The sequence below is a fragment of the Pteropus vampyrus genome, unplaced genomic scaffold, assembly GCF_000151845.1.
Source record: "Pteropus vampyrus isolate Shadow unplaced genomic scaffold, Pvam_2.0 Scaffold106, whole genome shotgun sequence".
Lineage (NCBI taxonomy): Eukaryota > Metazoa > Chordata > Mammalia > Chiroptera > Pteropodidae > Pteropus > Pteropus vampyrus.
The window spans coordinates 4,951,281-4,973,784 of NW_011888887.1; positions in this window are offsets into that span (position 1 = coordinate 4,951,281).

Sequence of the window (22,504 nt, forward strand, 5' to 3'; positions counted from 1 at the left end):
AGGTAGGGTCAGCAGTATTAAGAGCTGCCGTAAGATCTCCCGTGGCTTAGAAAGAAGTGAGGGTGTGACCCTTCCTGTCAAACTATCGACAAATCTGAACATAAATCTAACTCAGTTTCTGATGGATGGTTAACATGGCAATACCTCGCTTCGATCTTTTGCTTTAAATGTTTAGACTGCTGTCATCCCCGCCACTCCCCAATGGTACATCATACTGCTTGCCTTCTGTGAAGCTAAGTATGCAAAATAAGGCATGGCAAATCCTCCCGCTGTCTCAGGAGGAAAATGCAGAAAATGAAGACTGGTGCAGTAAGCAAGCTGAGTCTCTGTGAGAACAAAACTAGCCATTTTCACTGTCTCCCCTTAAAGCTCTGCAGGTCTCAGGGATGTTGTTTATTCTACAGACTTCTCTCTTTCGTGACCCATATCTTCCTATTGATATCATTTCATCACTTGACATTTTCTTTTGGAAGCAGATTCAGGATGAGTTAATGATGCTTGCAGAGATTTCTTTTTTTTTTTTTTTTTTAAGTAGACCTGCCAATGGCATTTGTATCTAGCTTGGGAAGGTTAACATGGAGCCTATTATTTATGCCTAAAGATTCTGAGGAATGGCTAAATGTTTTCATCCTGTGCATCTGGGCAACTTAATTTCATTTTGTCCCCTGACATTTGAAGATAGCTTTAGGGTTTTTTTTTTTCTTTTTCTTTCTATTCATTCTCTCCCAAAGTCTCCTCTCTCTTCTCCTCCTCTCCCCACTATTGAATTGTTCATCTTTTTTGGCTTGGAAACAAGACTGTGATGTGATTTTCCACTTGGTTTCTAGTGGAATGGAATTTTTAGAAGTTTTTCTATCTTCTGGCTGCATGTGGGTGATGAGGAAAATTCTTTCCATCAAGACTCAGAAGATATTACAATACTTACCTACCAGGAATGATTGAGGTCTGGAGCTGAGGTGCCTAAACCAGTATATAAATAAGGTCAGATCTACAAGAACTGATAAAGTAAGGAACTAATGATGGGTTTTAAGAATTTGGAGATACTCTCTCTACCTCTTCCTAGTCTTTCTGTATCGGGTTCTCATAGAAAGGAAGTAGCACTGGTTGGAATTCTGTGCAGGGCTCTGCCAATCCTGTTTTAGCTCTTGTCGTGGGTAGTGATAGTTCGAGGTAAGATGTGAGATGATAAACAGGATAGCTCTGGGTACAGTGCAGACAGATTTTTTTTTTTCTCTTAATTTGAGAACTTTGAGAACCATTTAGTTCCATTTAATTTGGTTCCATGTAGTTCTAAATATTCACTCCCAGCCTTGGTGTTAATTTGCTGGACATTCAGCAAATTCTGTAAGCACTCTGAGTTTTGCCTGCTCCTCTTCAACGTCAAAGCAGCAGCCCATCTCCAGGGCAGTGGGATGCTTTAGGTAGTGGGGGAAATGAAAACAGCTTCTGTGTGCATGTTAGCTTTTGCATTTTCCTCCCATAGCATATTAAAGCCCAAGCAGGGATGGCGTGTAAGGAATACCTCTTGCAGAAGCACAGGCGATCACCACTTCTAAATAAGTAACTGAAGAGCATTCTCTTTCATCTAGAGAAGCATGAAGGAGTCTGAGATGGCCAAAAAGTCTTCTGAGGAGTGGATAGACTCAAGTTGGCATAAGGTAGAAAAGAGTAAGACTTTCTGGAGACTAGTGGAATGTGAGCCAGGGTAGAGGTGTTGTGTAGGAGGCTCCTGGCTTCAAGATACTCACCCTCACCAGATAGGAAGAGGGAAGGGGGACCCTGCATTTCCTGAGCACTTTGTCCATGCCAGGCATAGCACTGGACAGTTTTACGCACATGATCTGGTTTAAGAACTGCTCGATGAGGCAGACTCTATTACATAACTTCACTTATGAGGAACTGAGGCTTAGAAAGGTGATAAGATTTGCTGATAGACACCCCATTAGTAAAGGACATTGATGGAATTCAAACCTAAATCTATCTGACTTCAAAGTCCATTCACATCCCTGATATCCTGCTTCTGGCAATACTCCCTGCTCTGGCATTGTCAGGAAACGGAGGCCACCATGGATGCCCTGCAACCTCACTGCAGACGTTGTGGAGGGTGCTGACCTTGTCCCTGCTCTGCAGGGATGGGCACGTGACCCAGGCAGACCCAGTGATGAGACTGTGGTACACCTTTGGCCACCATGTTTAGGTCAGGGTCAGGGAGATGACACAAGTAAATCCACTGAGTTTCAACCCTTAGAACTGAGAAAAAGGTACTCTCTTTTGGGGTCGCTAAGCCTGTGGAAAGGAAGCCTGGAGCGGCCAATAGGCACGTGACACCATGTAAGAATAGCCTATATGAGAATAAAATGAGCAGAAAGCACAGAGGAAAGATGGATTTCTGACTTCAAAAATCACCTGAGCATCTTTTTTTGTTGTGCCCAAAGCTAGACCTACTTTAGAACTTTTCATTGATTGAGTCAGATTCCCAGCTTAATAAAATTTTTAATAAGTTTTCTGTTACTTGCAACCAAAAGAACCCTAATTAATATGAAAATTAAAAGAGAAAAATTTTAAAGATATTTGCATTGTCTCTGATCTTTGGAAATTGACAATTTATGTCAGGAGAAATCACACATATCTTTGAAAGAGTTAAATAACCATAGAGTGGTCTATTAGTTTTCTATTTCTGCCGTAACAGGTTACCACAAACTTAGTGTATTAAAAAACATGACTTTATTATGTTACGGTTTTCTAGTTCAGAATTGTGACAGAGGTCTCATGGGGCTAAAATCAAGGTGCCTGCAGGGCTACATTCCTTTCCAGAGGCTCTAGGAAAGAAGCCATTCCCTGGCCTTGTCCATCTACAGGTCACCCAAACTCTGTTCCCTTCCTTCGTCTTCAAAGCCAACAACATAACTTCCATCGCCACATATTTTTTTCTGACACTTCTGCTTCTTCTTCTGCTTTTACTACCCTTGCAATTACCTTAGGCCCACCCAGATAGCCCAGGATACTCCTCCTATCTTAAGGTCAGCTGATTAGCAACCTTAATTTCATCTGCAACCTTAATTCTTCTTTTGCTATGCAAACTAACATATTCACAGCTTCTGAGCATTGGGATGTGGACATCTTTGGTGGTGGTGAGGCATCTTTTTGCTTACCGCAGTACATACTCCTTATATAGCAAAGAACCTGTTTTTTGTGTGTTTTGTTTTGTTTTTGTAATTACATATTGACTTGCTGCTTCTCTAATAGACTATGATCATCTCTTGTTTTTAATTTTGCCCCAGTGCCTATCGAGGAGCTTGTCCCATTAGTCAGTGCCAATTAAAATCTCTGGGTTTGTTTGCTACAGAAAATCGAGATAAAGGCACTTAGGGGGAACAGGAAAGGGTTTCTGGAAAGTGATTGTTATTGCTGTATATTTGCCACCTAACACTCTATAGATTTACAAAAATATTTGTGAATTGAATGAACAAATAAAGGCGGGATTTGAACCGGACCTTTTAAGATGGGTAGTATTTAAGGTTTAGAGTAAAAATGTGCAGGGTCTACGGGAGAGCTCGGTTAGGAGAGAATGAAAGTGCAGCAGGTCCTTGAATAATGTTGTTTTGTTCAACATCTTTTCATTATAACATTGATGAGATGCTGTAGGAACTTGACTTTTGTTTATATCAATTAGCCTATTGTAAAATTAATTTTGTTATTTTATTTCACTTAAAGCCATAGATCCTATCCATGTTGAGTGAGGACCTACCGTAATGACTGGTATAGAGGGTTCACAAAAGGGAAGACGGGCGGGGGAGGGGGGGCGGGGGAGGGTTGAACAGCCACGGTTAAGCTAGGTTATAGCCAGCCTTGGGGAACAGCATAAGGAGCTATGGACCATGAGAACTCCTCAGTGCCAGTGCACACCCTATATAATGCCACTGATACCCCCTGTCTTGGTGATCTCTTCTGGTCCCATCGACATCATCAATATGCTGATACTCCTCAAATGTGTATCTCCAGATTCAACCTCTCCTGAGACCGCCACACTCACACATCCAAGTGCTTACTTGACATTGCCATCCAGGTATTTAAAAAGCATCCCAAACTTTATATGCCCAAAATTAAACTCCAGATTTTCCTCCTGCACCCCAACGTCAACTTTCTTTTCCCCCAGTCTTCCACATTTTAATAAATGGATATTCCAGTCTTCCAGCTGCTTAGGTGAAAGGCCTCAGAGTCTGCTTTCCCTCACACCGCACTTCCAACTCATTGGCATATCTTAGGCACTCTACCAGAATCTAACTACTTCTCAATACTCCCGCTGCTATCCTTAGTTCAAGCCGCTACAATCTCTCAACCAGGATTACTATAATGGCTTCCTAACTGGGCTCCCTCATTTCACTATGTCCCCCTTATAAAGTAGCTAGAATAATCTTTTTAAAATTTAAATTAGATCTCTGTTCAAAATCCCCCAGTGGCTCTGATTTTTACTCAAAATAAAAGCTCAAGTTCGTACAACAACCTACAAGTTCCTTTACCACCTGGTATTGCTACCTCCACTCCTCTCTGTCCTCATGGCCTACTGCTCTCTCACATGCACACTCTGCTCCAGCCACACCGGCCTTCTTACTGCTCCTTGAATGCACCAAGCCTGCTTCTGCCTCAGGACTTTGGTATCTACCATGCGGGTCTAGCTACACAACTGCTCTTTCCCCAGAAGTTCCCATGATTCATGCACTCATTCATTTCTTTCAGGTCTCTGCTAAAATATCACCTTCTCAGAAGGGCCTTCCTTTACCGTCCAATATAAAATAGTACCCTGACCTCACCCCAACATTCTCTATTTGCCTTACTAAATGCTTTCTTTTTCTGCAAAGCGTTCACTACCATGTCTGATTTATTATATATTTGTTTTATTTTTGTGCTCCCTCCACTAGAAATGTAAGCTCCAAAATGGTAGTAACTGTGCGATTTGTTTATTTATTTATTTTGCAACACTCAATGCCGAGAATAGTACCCAGCACATAGTAAGAACTCAATAAATATTTGTTGCATGACTGAATGGACAATCGAAAGTAGTGGCCTTGAGGGGAATGAGGTAGATGCAGACTGCAGACTATGGAAGCACCCAGGACAGTGAGACAGACGCCCAGTTTCTTGGATTGAGGAATACGAGAAAGGAGAGACAGTGTAAAGGAAGTCCACAGTGAAAACCTCTTAGGTACGGTAGAATGAACATTGGAAATGAAGAGTCAAGTGACTTGACAATTTTTAAATAGGGAAATAAAAATGTGAGCGCCACTAAGAGAAGATGGGTGCTAGTACAGGGGACCCTTTTGAAGGAGAACAATGGACCTGTTTGGGGCTAGGTTCCGTTTGGTGTGTCTTCAAAACATCCAGATAGTGGCTTCTCTCCGGGGCTTAGTGGCGACTAAGCCCGTTCGTGACTTTCTGTAGGGCCCTCAGAAGCCTGAGGAGTCAGTCTTGTTGGATGCGCAGGAGTCTCATGTGCTCGCTTGTAGCACAGTCTAATACTTGGACAGGCTGGGTATCCAGCTTAGTTGAGGAACTGATTCGATGGGTTCCTGCTTGAGGCAGCACTGTTTGGAGCTTGTCATGCTGGGAGAAATCAGACATGGGAAGTTCTAGAGCAGCGCTTAGGGGGAGAGCAGAGATAATTAATCCAGCAAAGGGAGAACGAGAGTGTGTTTACCTCTTTGTTTTTTCATGTTGGTGAGAAAGTTTGGAATTTATCAGGATTCCCGAAGACAGGAAAATGCCATTTTATAGAAATTCCAGTTTCGTGGGTTGGGTGATTGAGGCAATCTGTAGCTTTAAGTCCACCGATAACTGGACTGTGGCAGCAACCCTGCCTGCTCAGGAATGTGCTACCTCATAAATTTTGCTTGAACACTTAATGCTCTCATGTTATTCTAGTTGAGGTTTCACCTAAACAGTTTCACCAGTTAAATATTGGTAGAGTCCTGCTTTCTCAATACTCAGTGAAGGAGGTTGGTTGCCTTCTGCTCCAGAGGGCTGGTGCTATGAGCAGAAACCTTTCACATATTCTCGAGTGAGGACAACATGGCCCCCACCATGAGGGCTGTGGTGACTGAGGGGAAGGAGCCAGCTCCCTAGGCCAGACATGGTCCTCAGATGCCAAAGAAGGACAAACCATTGAAGCAGAACCCCATCAATTACCTAGAGACTTCACTAAAAGAATAGCAGTCCCGAGGGCTGAACACCTGACAGGTCATTGACTGACTCATGCCAACTCTCTTCAGGTATACTTTTGAAAATGGCAACGATTCATCTTTAGCTTGGCACCTCTGAACCAACATGCATGCAAGAAGACCAAATTACCCTCCTATTTAAAACTACACACCTGTCTGTCCTCCACACCTGCCTGTCCTCCTTCAATGCACTCCGTGACAGGCTCTGTCTCTGACTTTCTCTGCAGGGTGCCTCATTTCTTCAGCTTTTTGCCTCCTTTAGTACTGGAGCAGGTGTTTGCTTTGCCCTGGATAGCATAAGTAGATTCCTAATAGATATGTTAACTTGGTCAAATATTTACCCAAATTTCTGGGGTTTTTGAAGGAAATGAATGGTTTAATTTTTGCTTGATTTTTGTAGCCTCAAAAGGGAGATGCCCTGGCATAGTGCTGTAGGGTATGGCTTTCGTATCTCTTTACATCATGGTCACACTGCCATCAACGTGGTCTAAACCTAAGGGATCTCTTAATATTCAACTTTCTACCTCTATAACCTGCTTGGGGACATGTTACTATGTTGGGGCCGGAAAGCCATGGCCTTCTGAGTCATCCCCGGGACCATGTCCCTTTCAAGCCTTGCTTTCTACTGGGCCGTGGCAATGAACTGAACACACTTCTCTGTGGCTCCAGGTCTCATCCTCAGTTTGCTGGAATTTTCCTTTTCTGACTGGTTCTTTTTAAAAGGCATTGCCCTCCTGCCTTACCCCTTCAGGACACTAGCATCGGCTCTTCAACTGGAAGAAATACAGGAAAGATACACAAACACAGGAAGAGCCACTGCCCCCAAACAACACAGCAGCAATCCAGGAGACAAGGAAATGCGAAGGCTGACAACCTGCTTGGCAGAGTGGGAGGCAGGAAAATACAGGGAGAATCACTAAATTACTCTCCCAATAAATCATCCTCCCACGGAACAAAATCCACCTCTATATGCTATGCAGCCTTTTACAGGCCCTGTCTCTATTTCCCCATTTATAAAATGGGGACCCTATAGGGTTTTTGGAATAGTGAGAAACTGGTAATTCATTCTTTCAACAAATACTATCGATCATCTGTTTACACGATAAGCACCAAGGATAAAGCAGTATGCTCTTATGCAACTGCCATGTTAATGAGAAGCTAAGGTTTGAGTAAGAAGGCAGCATCCAGCCCCAGAGAGCCAGGAGGAAGAGCATTCCTAAGAGAGGACACAGCTAGTGCAAAGGCTCTAAGGTGGAAACAAGTTTTGCCTCCCAGGAAACCAGAAAATGGCCAATGTGGCTGGGGTCTGTGGGAAAAAGTGAGGGTGGGGAGGGCAGCAAGGATCGGCTCATATGAGATGGGTAGGAGAGGGTGAGTATTTGGATTTCATATTAAGTACAATAAGAAGAATGGCACATTTTGTTTTACATTTCAAAAGATCCCACTGTTCTCTCTATGTAGACTGTAGATGGTAAGAGTGCAAGTAGGAAGATTGAAATGGAGTAAAATGCAATCATTTAGACAGAGAGCATGTGATTTGTACCTGACACATAGGACTTGTCACTTCTGAGCAGTAAAAGTTGAGTCTTAACTGGTTTCCAACAGCATCTATGGCCATGCATTCAGAGTAAAGCATCTTCCCTTATGAAAAAGTCTTTGTGACTCTTTTTAAACATTCAATCTGTTTAGTCTTTGTATCACATCTAAGTCCGGTATCTTTATGACTCAAAGTCACAGAATATTCTAGAGCTGGTAAGAGGTCATATGGCATATTCATTGTGTCAGCTTGGCCACTCTTAGAACCTTTCAGTTCAGATGAATATCTACTCTTCAAAAAAATATTTAACAACTTTATTGAGATGTGATTTACATGCCACAAAATTTATCTACTTAAGCGTAGAAGTCAGTGGTTTTTAGTATACTCCCAGAGTTGTGCAGCCATCAGCACGATCTAATTTTAGAGTATTTTTCAACACTCCAAAAAGAAATCTCATACCCTTTAGCAGTCACTCTCCATTCCTCCTAATCTTCTGCTGCAGACCTAGGCAACTACTAACCTACTTTCTGTTTTTGTGAATTTGCTTATTCTGTACATTTTATATAAAAGTAATCATAAAAAATGTGTCCTTATATGACCAGCTTCTTTCACTTTGCACAATGATTTCAAGGTTAATGCATGTTGCAGCTTGTATCAGAACTTGATTTCTTTATTTTTATTTATTTATTTGTTTTTATGAATAACATTATATTGCATGGGTAGACCACATTTTGTTTATTTCTCCATCAGTTGATAATTGAGGTTGTTTACATTATTTCTACTTTTTGGCAATTATGAATAATTTTGCTATGAACACACATGTACAAGTTTTTGTAAATATATGTTTTTATTTCTCTTGGCTACATACTTAAGAGTAGAATTGCTGGATCAATGGTAATTTTGTGTTAAATTGTTTGAGGAACTGCCAGGTTGTTTTCCATAGTGCACAAGATTTCACCCTGCTCCCTGGTTGCATATTTCTTGAGTTATCTCCCTGAGTGGGAAGTTTTTTTCACATGAGTCTAGAAACTTATTTTCTATATTTGACTATAATGCTAAAACATCATCCCTTAGTGTCCTCCAAATAAAACAATAGTGAATTTTTTCCTTTAGATAATTTCTTTTTTTCTTCTACTCCTTTACAGACTCTTTCTTCATTGAAAATATAAAAATCGAGATCCATCACTCTAATAAGGACTTGACCAATGCCAGCAATTACAAAAAGACTGATTATATAGTAACAGCATATATTGCTTCCTTAGTTATATATATACTCACTTTAACCCTCAGGTCTTTTTCTGCCATACTTGTATAATTTGGGTTAATCTCTCTCTCTTTTATCTGCAATTTTTCATTTTTCCATATGGAATAGTCCATATTCCATTTTTATTTATACATGTCACTCTACATGCCAATGCTTGAAGCTGGTGCTCATCTGATCCCTGAAACTGAGACTTTCTTTCTCTCCCACTTTGGACCACTTACTTATTTCCCCATTTTGGCTCTATAACACCAGCACATAATTTTCAGTGGCTGGGAAAAGGGCCTCTTCTTCTGGACCCTTTAAATTCTCAGCTCCCATTGGACTCTTTCCTTTGAGATGAGAGAAGCTGAGTCCTCCTTGCTCCCAAGTTCAACATAATAATTCTGCTTGGATCACAGCTCTTTATGAACCAACGCTATCTATTTATTTTTTCATTCATTCTTCATTCAGCCAATAGTTATTGAGAGATAGGCACTGTTTTAGGTTCTGGTGACGTGGTAATGAACAAAACAGACCACAATGCTGCACTCATGGTTTATAGTCTAGTGAAGTTAATGTAATTTAAGCATAAACAAGCTTGAGTTTTGGGATCAGACCATTTGAAAGGGATTTTATATTTCTGTGAAGTCCGCCCCCATCTTTTAAAAAAAAATGAAGCTATGTAACAGAATGATTACTTGACTTGTTCATAATTAATCTCTGGTGAGCTAAAATGGATCCCAGCTCTTAGACAACTGGGGCTCCCTCCACCACCCTGTATTAATGAACAGGTTTGAAAAATGCCTTGAACTGACAGACATGAGTTAATGTAATATTTATTAGTTACATTAGAACTTGATTTCTCGATGTATGAGATGTTAGTAGACATTGCTACAGGTCTTGGAATGAAAGAACACAAGGAACATGGAAGAGAAGGAAAAGCAAGATGTGGTGCTTGAGATTTCTTTTTTAAACCAGACCTTCTTACTTGAGTGAGTGTCTATAAAATCAGATTTCCAAGTTACAGTAAACATTATGAACAAACATATATGATTTAGTGGATCTTGCACAGATTCTTTTTGTTTTCTTCAAGTGACTATGAAGGTTGTTTTCGAAGGGCAAATTGGGCGGTGAATTTTCCTGTTTTAATTTCACAGTTCAGCATGCTATTTTATGTTCCCAAAGGTTTCCTGTTTCTCTTTTCCCTCAGAGTTCAAGATTAACAGCAATTTTCGATCTTGAAAACAATGCAAACATTTCACTTCTATGGATTACAGTGCTGGGCTTATTGATGTCTGTGCACATCTGGGCCTTTATGAGATAGCCTGTGCTCTTCTCAAGGCCTCCCTTTAGACTGGACAAAGAAGTGAATTTCTTTTTTAACTGGTGTGAGAGGTAATTACAAGATTGTGTTTATTAGAAGCCCATGCTCAGAATCACGCCCTTGAGGCTTCTAATTTTTAAAAAAATTTATTTCAAGTAAATTGTATTGATGTATAACCTGTGGTAGCTCTTATGCACAGATCCCATGCTCAGATGTGCTGGTGTGCAGTTTGGGTGGTTTTTGTTGAGTTTTAGATGTTCAGCTTATTGTCGTTTCAAGGGGAGAAATCTGGGGACGTCTCTCACTCTGCCATGTTTAATCTAATCTTTTGAGGCTTCTAATTTTGCAGCCTGTGAGAATCCTTTTCTTAAGGTCTGTAAGTGGCTTCGAAGGCTGAGTAGTATGAGTCGTCCTCCACCCCCAAGACCAGACATGTCAGTGCTGACTCCATGCTGTTAGACCTCTGCCTATATGACAACATCTTTTCCCTTCTAAAATCCCAGGGAAAGCAATGAGGAATCAACGGTGGCAGAAAAGTCTAGAAAGAGGAATCAATATGTACCAAGAAAATGCAAAGTTTATCCTCTAAAATAGAAAGAAATTAAAGGGGAAGTATCATAGTGGCATAAAAGTAAAATATTTACAAATCAGAGGCGAATTTAGGAATGTAAAAGACTATTTAGAAAGAGATAAGAAAAAGCCTGTAGGAAATCTCTACCCTTCCACTCCTTTCTCCAATCACCTCACCACTTCCTTCGTCCTGCACGCACATACACACATCTCAACTTGCCAACAAATGCAGTCTGATAATAAGTGGCAGCAAAGGATTTAATCATTTCCCAAGTGAGTCAGGGAAGATCTGGTCTTTTGTCTCTAGTATTTATGATTCACAAGGTGTCAAAAAAACTCACACACTGCAAATGTGAGCAATCGTGTTTCCTGACAAAAATCTCTCTGTCTGCATTTGTTTGCTTAGAGATGATGCTTGTTACATCCATTAACTCCAGGAATCAGAACCCTCTGGTTCGTAGCTATCATCCTGCCATAAATGGCTTTTAGTTGTTTCATCAAGACATCTATCAGCCATCTTTCTGTGGTCATCGAGGTAAAGTGATAGTCTTTTAAATTCTATCAATGTTTATTGAATACTTACTATGTGTTATTTTGTACCAGAAAGTGGCAAGTTGAAAGATAAAAACAAGTACTATATCCTCTGGCTTTAAGTCACTTATAGTCTTGGTCTTTTGGAAATGAGCAGAAATAGGCTAACCCAATGAGTATGTGACTTTATGCTCATGCTTTCCATAAAGACAACTAACTGATTGGAGCACTGTGTTGTCAAAGTTGAGCTGTATTTCTTTAACCTGGGACGAAGGGCCACCTCTGATAACTGAGGTAGTTATCAGATGCCTGCAGAACCAATATAGGCTGTTCCAAACAGGCATCAAGACTTCAGATGTCTTAGGAGGAAAGTGACTATTTTTCTTGCTTAGACTTGGAGGAACCAGATGGATCAGAGTAATTTTGATTGATATCATATCACGGTAACTACATGGCCATTACATAGTGATATAATTAATCTGCAAGAACCAAATTATATCCATTCTGATCCATCACCCTTAGTAGTCTCCTAGAGGAAAGCAGAAAGATGTACAATTTAATAAGGGGGGAAAAAAAACGAAGACACAACAGGTAGTATAGTATAGAGAATAAAGCCAAGGTTTGGGCCAGACTCTCTGAATTTGAATCCAGATTGTAATACTTACTAGCTGTAAAACCATGAACAATTTTCTTAATCTGTACTATGCCTTGGTTATTTCATCTGTAAAACTAGGATAATAATAGTGGCATCTGCCTCAGAGAATGATGAGAGTTAAATGAATTAATACTTTGAAGTGTTTGAAATAATGTCTAGACCATAGTAAGGGCTCAATAAATGTTAGATCTTATTATTCTATTAACCATCTTAATTCAAGACCAATTAATGTAATATCCATGCAGAGAACTCAGAGCACAGATACATTGATGAAGGCTAGCGAAGTCAGAACTAGCTTCATGGAGGTGGTGGCACTTGAGCTCAGTTTTGTATATAAGTGAATCTTTCAAGATGGGGGAATAACAACTGTAATGTCATAGACATATGAATGTGTTAAACATTACACACAAGGAGGGAGCTGTTTAATACATTCTACAAGAGTCGAAGCTCAAGATTCTAAGGCAACAGCTGAAGATAATAAACACTCACTATTTAAAATTCCCCCCAGACTGAATAATAGAGAAGCAAGGTGACAGAACGAGTGCATAAGATGACAGAAAATAATTTTAATGATAGAATTAATTTATATTAGCACAAGAAAACAAGTACCTTTATTGAACAGAAATTTAGAGAAGGCATGACAATGTAAAGAAGAGGGGATATAAATCAGACTTTAAGTTTGAAATAAAAGAATCCATTCTGTCTAGTTTAAGCAGAAGAAAAATTTATTAAGAAATATTAATTATCTCCCGGAATGGGGAAAGAGGAGTAGAATTAAATTGTAGAGTTAACCAACCCAAAACAACATTTAACCATGCCAGGCTTCTCTAACTGAAGTTCCCTGCCACTACTGCTCAGCACCTATCATTCAAGACTGGATAACAGAAGCCCCATTACTGCCATCTTTAAAGTAACGGTCTAAATCAGAGGCTGGCAAACTCATAAGCAGGCCACCTATTTTTGTAAATAAAGTTTTATTGGAACACAGTCACGCCCACTTGTTTATATATATAGTGCTTACAGCTGTTCTGGTGCTGCAACCACATAGTTGAATAGTACACATAGAGTCCAGGTGGCCCACAAAACTAAAATATTTACTTTCTGCCCTTTTACAGAAAAAGTTTGCTAACCACTGGTCTAGAAACACATTTAGCCTTGAGAAGAAAAAGTGACCCAGCCCTGGAACCAAAATTGAAACCATGCATACCCTAGCAATCAGCACATTCTCCTCTTACCAGACATGGGTTATGGTAAATGGAAGCAGCTTCCACACAGAAGTTAACAAGGGTCTCGGATGGGAAGATGAGACGGCTCTTAATAATCACAAAGCATATGAAGAAAACTAAGTACAAAAAAAATGAAGATACAATGTTGAAACACCTCATAAAGAAAGAGTTATCAGAACAAACATAAGAATATCTTAATGTAAATAATATAAGTAACACCTATAGAAGTTTAAGAGAATGTATTGTACCCAGAAAACAAGTTAATTACCCTAAAGAAACATGGAAATTTTAAAAAAATGTGAACATAAAAAACAAGAGATGGATGCACATAGGTAAACTAATTTAAATTTAAATTAAACTCATTACAAATTTACAAGTACAAATTTGAATTCACTTGACAAAGGACATAATAAATAATGTAAAGAGACAGGAGAAAACTTAAGAGCCGATATTTGATGTCCATATAACAAAGAATAATGTCCATAATATGAAGGGAGGCTTTTCAAATCTATAAGAAAAGGACAAGGAACTTGACACCCTCTCAAATGAGCCAAACTTATCAATAAGCAATTACAGAATAAAAAATGCAAATGATGAATAAGAAGATAATCAACCTCATTAATAATTGGTGAGGTGAGACCAGACTACAAATAAACTGATATTAGCATACACTGCTGGTGATAATAAAAAATGTATATCCCTTTAGCCAGATTTTATCTCTGATTATCTATCCTATAAGATTCATATAGGTTTGCAAAGATGCTTACTTGGAAATCTTCAATGCCCCTCAGGGGCTAAATAAAGATTAAACATCCAAACTATGAAATACTACTATGTAGTTGTTATAAATATTGGGATAGATATATATATGCTTCCGGGAAATATCACTATGAAAAGATATTAGGTAGAAGAAGTTAGTTTGAGAACTTTTCTTTTTCACTATGTAAAAAGAAAACCCAGGTGTATTTGTGCATACAGGTTTATAAATGCTAAAACAAAACTAGAAAGAGGCACACCAAATTGTTAGCCATGTTTGCATGTGGGAGGCATTTGAGTGTTGGGTGTAGAGAGTGGAGACTTTCCCATGTTTCCTTACATAATAATATATTTCTCAAATATTTTATAATGAGCTGTATTCATTCATGACTTATGTATTAAAAGAAAAAAATTATGGTGCACAGGCTGCAAGATATAATTAAAGGACCTTGAGCTTTGGAATCAAGCAAACTTGGCTTCTATACTCTTGGCTTTTTCTTGTTGACTCTGTGACTTTAGGCAAGTCACTCAGGCTCTCTGAAACTTCATCTAAATTTATACATCTTTAAAATAAGGGTAATTAAATAAAAATATGTATGTAAATGTCAAACAGTATTTTGAACATAGGAGGTTTTCAAGAAAATTTTCTGTATTCTTTCTCTCAGGGAGTAGTGAAAAATAAGTAAGACAGAGATAGGGCAGAGACCTCTTTTTCGAGACTTTGAAAGTGAGGAAGAATGACAGGGCCTTCATTTGGTAAGAAGAGCCATGGTAAAATCTTGAACCAGAGAGTGAAGATATTTTAAGATTAGTTTGGAGGTTCTAGAGAGAAAAACAAGTCCATTGGCATGGCTTCATATCTTTTTCTCTATAAATGGTGACATTGTAGAATTGGAAACCTTTATGATGCATCATTTGTCCTTCATTTCCGCACATGACCTAGCTGAAGATCTGGCCAGAAGAACGGTCCCCAGGGAAGCCCATAGCTATGTAGCTTTATTCGATCCTCTCAGAATCAGCGTTGTGGCTGAGCTCCAATGGAGTCAGTTTCTCTAATTGCTTTTCACCAGGAATATCTGCTTTTCTTTCATATTCCTCAGCTACCACTGCGGCTATTGAAATACAACAAATTTTCCTTAGTAAGTTGAAAGAAACATTGAAGGTAGACCTAGTTTAGTTATAGCACAAAATTTTGTCATCACAAATATTCCAAAAAAGATTTCTTAAAGTTAGGATAGACTTTCTGTGCTTCCCTGGGAGATAACTGGCATTCTGGAAGGATATTCTCACATGGCATGCCCTAGCTGAGGCCTAGGGCTCCTAGCTTGGTCATTTAGGATAACCCTATGTCCCAATACATGTTCCCTAGAGAATAGCACTTGTCTGTGGTCTACTTAATGATAATAGTAAAAATAGAGGAATAAATCCACTTAGTAACTTGGAGTTTGCAAATCTTATAAATATCTACAAATGAAAAGCAGACCATATTCCTTAACCATCTTCCCACTAGAGTTATCTAACCCTGTGTCTTTATCTTAATCTTCTCTCCATACCAGAAACCATCGTGGTTGACTCTCCAGATTGTGGTACTATACTGAGCTCAGCCTTGAGAAGGGAGGCAATAGGTACTAACCTTTTGGGTGTTTGGCGTGCTATCAAGTCATGTCGCTGCCCATGTTAGTTTCCAAAGATTTAGAAATAAAGATTTTTGCAGTCAATGCTGAAAGTCAATAGGCCAAAGTGGATGAAATGTTAAGAGAGCAGCTGCTGTATTCCTTTTGTGCACCTAGCAAATCTTTCAACAGCCTGCTCTGAGAAGCACACCTCTGCAGGCTCCTTTATATATGTTGTATGCTACAGGGTGATTGCTGAATTTATAGAAAGATCACACTGAGATGGTCTAAGGCACTTCATACCATAAAATAAAATATTTGTCTTTTGCTATGTTTGATTTATTTTTTTCCATTAAATATAGTGTTTGTCCTCTAAATGGTCTGACCATGTGATGTGTTGAAAAGGCATGTAGGAAACATGGAACTCTAGAGAATGTGAAAGGAAGAGAGATCATGTATAGAAAAGAGTGCAGAAAGCATATATCTGTAACTTAAAGAATGAAGTATATAACCATAGAGCTCTCTCCCAGGTTAAGGAGTTAAACCTTGCCAGCAGAAGTTCCCTGGATGTCTTTCTGTATCACCAGCACACTCTCTCTCCTGAGCTCAGAAAGATCTTATCTTAGACTCTTTTAAAAGTTTTATAATCTTGCCTTTTACATTTAGGTTTATAATCAACCCTGAACAATTTTTTGTGTGTGTATGGGATGAGGTATAGATCCAGGTTGTTGTTGTTTTTTCTTTTAGATACTCAATTGTCCCAGTACCATTTACCAAAGCGCCTATCTCCATTGCACTGCATAAATCAATGATCTGTCTCTAGGCCCTGAATTTATTTATCCTGCTTTAAAGAGACACTTTAAAACTTCATTAATTTAAGCCTCTGGTTATTCTAGCTCCTCTTTCTTGAACCTGAGAGTCTGAGGCTCTCTCTACATTTAACAGACAATCTCATTCAGTCCTCATGATCACCCTATGAGGGTGTTCCTATTGTTATTCCCATGTGGTTTAGAGGTTAAGTCATTTGCCCAAGGTCACCCAGCTAGTTAGTGACAAACTCAAGATTACAAAGTCTGTTCTCCTGCATTTTACTCTGAAGCCCACACACCTTCTACAGTAATGGCCAGCAACCACTTCAGTCACAAACTTTTAGGTGTCTTGCCTAAAACCTGCCCTGAACCATCCTGCCCTTCTAGACACATAACTTGCTCTCTATCTGTCTGGAAAACAAACAAACAAAAAATCCGCTGATTGGATTAGAATTCTTTGTCTATTTAAAGAATCAAGTATCAGTCAGCCACCCAGGCGGCCCAAGCATCAGGCTCTCTGCCATGTGCTCTTGCCAAGGAACTTTGGCTAGGTTTGGGGTTTTCCCAAAAGGGTTTGATACTTGATATTCACTCTTCAGCCTAATTTTCAACCTGTGATGCTTTCCTGAGCCCTTACAGGTAGTTGATTGTGCAACTTTTCTTTGTGTACAAATAATGTTCCGTCATCAGCCCAGATTTACTCTTTCCAAAGGTATCAGTGAGAAATGGCAACCTTTGGGAAAGAAAGAGCTGATTGGAGAATTGGAAACAGGTCCTTGGATTGACGTGTGTTGCTTGGTTGCCAAGCAAGGCTACGTTTTCAAAAGAGATAAATATCCAAGGTCTGTTTCAGAGCTGAAATGAGGCTTATAAAAAAGAAGGGGTTAGTGGCAATGCAATTCACATTGAATTTGCCAAATCCTTGATCATGAAATATTCTCAGAATGTTGGCAGTCCCTTCTGGGTAACCCCACTTACACAATAGTTCCCAAAGCTGCCAGACACACTGGTATGAAAAGCTTAAGTAAGGTCAATAAACATGTAGGTGGTCATTGCCTTTCTCTGAAATATCTTACTGACTCTGAATACGAAGAATGTAGATAATCTTTCCTGCTACAAAAACACATGTCGGAGCATGGGCGTTGCTACCTTGTCCCATCCACATGACATTGCCACATATGGACACAGCCCCCATGAGGTTGCATGAAGAATGGATATAACATAAAACTTTGTTATTTAAATGCTCTATACTTCTTTTTTCTAAGGCTTCTCACTTGAGATGTAGTGGCTAAAGGCCAGACGCATTTTGGAAAGAATAGTTTTAGGTTTCATCTTGGAGTCTATTTCATACCTGGTGATCCCCCACCACACACTCTTAGGTTTACTGACAATCTGTTAACAACAAGATGACTTTAGCTCTTAGCAGAGGTGATACATTCTGCTGGGAAATGTGGTAGAAAGAGGCCATTGCTTTGGTTTTCAGTGACTATTTCCCTTTTTTTTAAGACTAAGAAAGATTCTAGTTTTCTTGAGGTATGAAATATGCCTATATTTACTGACCTTTTGTGCTACCAGATTCTTCACTACTAGACTAAAACCTTAAATGTTTTTGATACATCTCTCACTTTTTCACCTCACCTTTTTTAAGAACTTGTTTTCATCAGCAGTCGACCTAAGATAATTATTTAAGTATTGGATTTATTTATAAGAAAGAATGATATAAATTTCCTCATGGCAAAACCCTGAATTGCAGTGAGGCCTCCTCTTCAAAATCAGCTATAAGCTAAGTGTTTATTTCAGAATCTCCTGGCACTGGAGAAATCTGGGAGAATGTGGAAAGAATACTCAGTCAATTTAACATGTTCTGGATTTGCACGTAACTAGTTCTATGCAAAGATGTTTCTCAAAGTCAGAATTCTTGCTGTGAGTTCCAAAAATTATAAATACAGATAGGTTCACTGTAAATGGGGCTCAGAAAAATCAGTGAAAACCTGTAGTATTATATTTTGGAAGTGATCTTCAACATATAGTGTCTAAATTTATAGAGAATGTGTTGGCAGCAAGAAACTTGGCATCGATTAGGAAATCTAGGGGAATGCAAGTTATAGACAGACAGCTGCTAGGTTGTTTCTCTCTCTTGTTTGCTGTCTAGGGGATGTGGTAGATGAGAGTCCTGCTCTTATGTTCATACTTCCGAATAAAAATATTTCTGAGAGCATCAGGATTTGAGAGAAAGAGAGAGACTCTCTGATATATTCTAAGAGAAACCAATAAAAAAAAGCAACGTCTGGAAAACAGATTGGGGTAGTCAGGACTGCTGATACTGCTCCCCACCCCACCGAAGCTGTGCTGGCTGAAACATGAAACAAGGGAGAATCCAAAAAACAGGCATGAAGCCAAGATAAGGCTTCCAGATGGTGACTTCCATCCCCAACTCAGCCCGCCCCACCCCATCACCATTTGCAAGCACTTTTCTTGAAAAGTCTCTCTCTGGCTTCTCAGAGTTAATTTAGGGTTGGCCTCCTCTAGGCAAGTTCTCTCTGTCAGTGTGCCCATATCTTCATTCCTCTGGCCAAACATGTCCTGGGGCTCTGACATGTGTAGTGAATGTTTCAGTCAAGCTTGCTTTGGAACCTGGGGTTTTAATCAATAAGATGAAAGGGGCAAGGAAATTCCAGGAAGTGGAACTTGTAGAGAATAATAATGCTATGATGCTTGACAGCTTAAATATTGTTTTCACATCTGCGACGGCAGTGACTCTGTTTGGTCAAGAGTGGTTACACCGATCTACAGCCATATCCTTACACTGAATAGTTGCCAATCTTTGCTGAATTTGTGATGAACAAAGAAATCTATTATTTCAATTGGTATCATAATCACCCACTGAGTAGCTAGGGCTGTTGCTATCCATTCTCATTTCATAGATGAAGAAATTGAGTCTCAGAAAGAGTAAACATTTCTCCCTTAGAATTCAGGCTACAAAATTGCTGCGCTGAGACCATAACCCAGTTATTTTGATTCCAAATCCATTGTTCCTTCAACTACACCAAAGAAAGAGAAATGGAGAAGAAAGCTAAAGGTAATTTGAGCCAGATCTCTAGGAAAATGGATGGATTTCTAATTTTCTGTTGTTAGGGTTGTTGGAGTTTCATCCACAGCCTGAATCCGGTTAGGATATAGAGAGGTCTGCTGGAGGATGTCAGGGGCTTCAAGAAGCAAGGCCTCTTAGGGCTCGATCAGAGAGCTAGCTATTGGCTGGGAAGGGACAATGTTAAGAAGTGGAGTAGCTATAAAAAGTGAAATCAGAACTTTGGTATAAAAGAACTCACAAGGTGAGGAATGACAGTGAGAGGCAGCAGTTACGATATCCAAGGGTAAGCGGGAAGATGGGCCCGAGGACTTGGGAGTAATTTCTAAGGGTCAGAAGCTAGGGTGCTAGAAGAACTGCAGTTGAGCTAGAACGAAAGCTGCACACTGAAAGGAAGAGCAATCGAGACTTGCAGCAGTATCTGTAATCAGTGTGTCTTGATAGTGGAGCCATAGTCTATAGTAACGTGCTCCACATCCCCCAAGCCCCCTTTCTCCTAGGAATTGAACCTATCGCTGCTCTTGGGAGACTGCTAGTAAATGCCTGCCGTAGCTCCTGAAAGTTGGGCTTCAGATCCCTGAGCCAGAGCACATGACATTTTCTTATCCTTCATCTCACTCCTTGCAGATTTCAAAAGAGACCTTCTTCGTGTTCCTAAACCAATCCAGAGACAATGTATTGGAATAGAAAGACCACTGGAAGAAAGCAGGAGTCATAGGATGAGTCCTGGCTTTGTCAATAACTGTGTGACCTTAAACAAGTCACTCATACTTTCCGGGGTTCACTGACCCCATTCGGAAATGGAAGATTGACATAGACTCTATGTTAGAAAAGGTCCCTGAGTCTAACAATCTGTGATGCAAAGGAGAGAATCAGATGCAATATTTATAAAGCGTTTTGCTTCTTTTATAGATATGGTTTCAGAGGCTGTGTTTAATGCATGCTACTCAAGGCAGGCTGGTTTCCAGGCCCTGATCCATTATGCTGGTGATTTATCAGGCTTACCTGATTACTATTCCCATATGAAAACAAATGAGCCAAATTTTGTTAATTTAGCCTACCTAAGAAAAAAAGTCAAATTTTAATGATTTATAAAAAATATCAAAATTAAAAAGAGCAGGGGATTGAAAACACCAGAGGCAAAGACTCCTATTTGTTTTGAAAAAGATAATAGAATATTCCTTTGGATTATTAGTGTACAGTGTATGGGAAATACATTTAAAGAGCAGATGAATTAATTTAGCATGTCCACACAGTAATACTTGGAGAAGATGGGAACATTTCCAGAGAGTGATAAATACTAACTTTCCTTCAAAAGTCTAGACTTGGGGGAGGGGGTACTGAGAGAGGTACTCATCTGAGGATGACATAATTCTAAATGTATGACTCACATTTGCTTTCACTAAGCAAAGTTCCTGAGTGGAACATATGGCCAGAGATTGTTAGTATTCCTTTTAAAATCATCACCTCAGGGCAACTGTTAATCAGATACTAACACCTCTGCAGGTTGAGAAGAGACAGGCTCCATGCCAAATGAGACTGAGTTTTATTTGAATGCTCTCCAAGATGCCTTTCTTGTTCTATTTGCTTTGCTAGAGAGACAGTGTGTGCAGTCATAGGACCATGAGATTGGAAGTCGGACTATGTATAAAGTATCATTAAGCAGCTGGGTGACCTTAAGCGAGTTATTGAATCTCTTGCCTCAGTTAACTTATCTCTAAAACAGAATTATAATAGAATTTTAGAGCGTTATTCTAAAGAATAAATGAATTAATACACGGACATAGCTTGAAAGAATGCCTGTTGAGTGCTACTGGGTTACCTAGGATAATTGTTGCTGTTGTTAAATTATCTTGGTATAGAATAATTTGTGGTCTGAGATGAGGTGTGGAGTGGATATTCGATTAGGGGTCATGACTGGGCACTGGCTGAGTAATATGATGGTTGACATTGGTTGGACTGAAAAGACCAAAGCTTGGAGAGAAATATTCCTTAACTACAATTAAGTCATGTCACGTAACCAAAAATTGACTACACCTTGATTTTATTTCTAATTGGGAATTATCTTTGTCCTCCTTTTCTCCACAATGAGAAAGGAGATTTGAGTGAATATAATTTTATAATAATCAATTAAGTGGCCCAGGAGATAAAAGTGACATGTTCTGCCAGGTCTTTCAAAGATATTGTGAATTGGAGTAGAAGTGAATAATCACGAAACTTGCAGCTATTATAATTCATAGATATAGTTCACTGTAGAAAGGGGATAGTCCAAGCTCCTTCGCACTTGTTTAGTTCTTTGTAGATTTTTTGACTCTAGCAAGATAATATTTCTCAGTCATATGGCACCATCATATTCTTAAAGAGAGAAACACCATTTGGGAACAAACAGTCTCAAGAGAATTAATGTATTTCAGTGCTTGTCAATATTATCAAGAGGGAGTCAGACATTCTCTATACAGTATCTTTTTTTATACTTTTTAGTTTAAAATAGAACCACTGATCTTTGGAATGTTTCTAATTTTAACTCTGTAAATAGAAAGGAAGGACTAAGTTGGGCATTTTAAGTAGCAAATCATACTTATAGAACATATTCCTCTTTCTCTATTCACCTCTGTCCGAAAGGATAAAATAACCTCTGTTTTCTTCTTTTTCCTTTCTGTCATCCTGGTGATTTTAGTATCCATAATTCTAACAATCACCACCAAGTACAAAGTTTAAGATTTTTTCTGTCTGAAAATCGTCATGGGGATGTAAAGTATAGAATAGGGAATACAATCAATAACATTGAAATAATTATGTATGGTGTCACATGGGTACTAGATTTATCGGGGTGATCACTTTGTAAGTTACTTAAATGTCTAATCACTATGCTGTACACCTGAAACTAATATAATATTGTATGTCAACTGTAATTAAAATGTTAAAAAGTTATTTTAA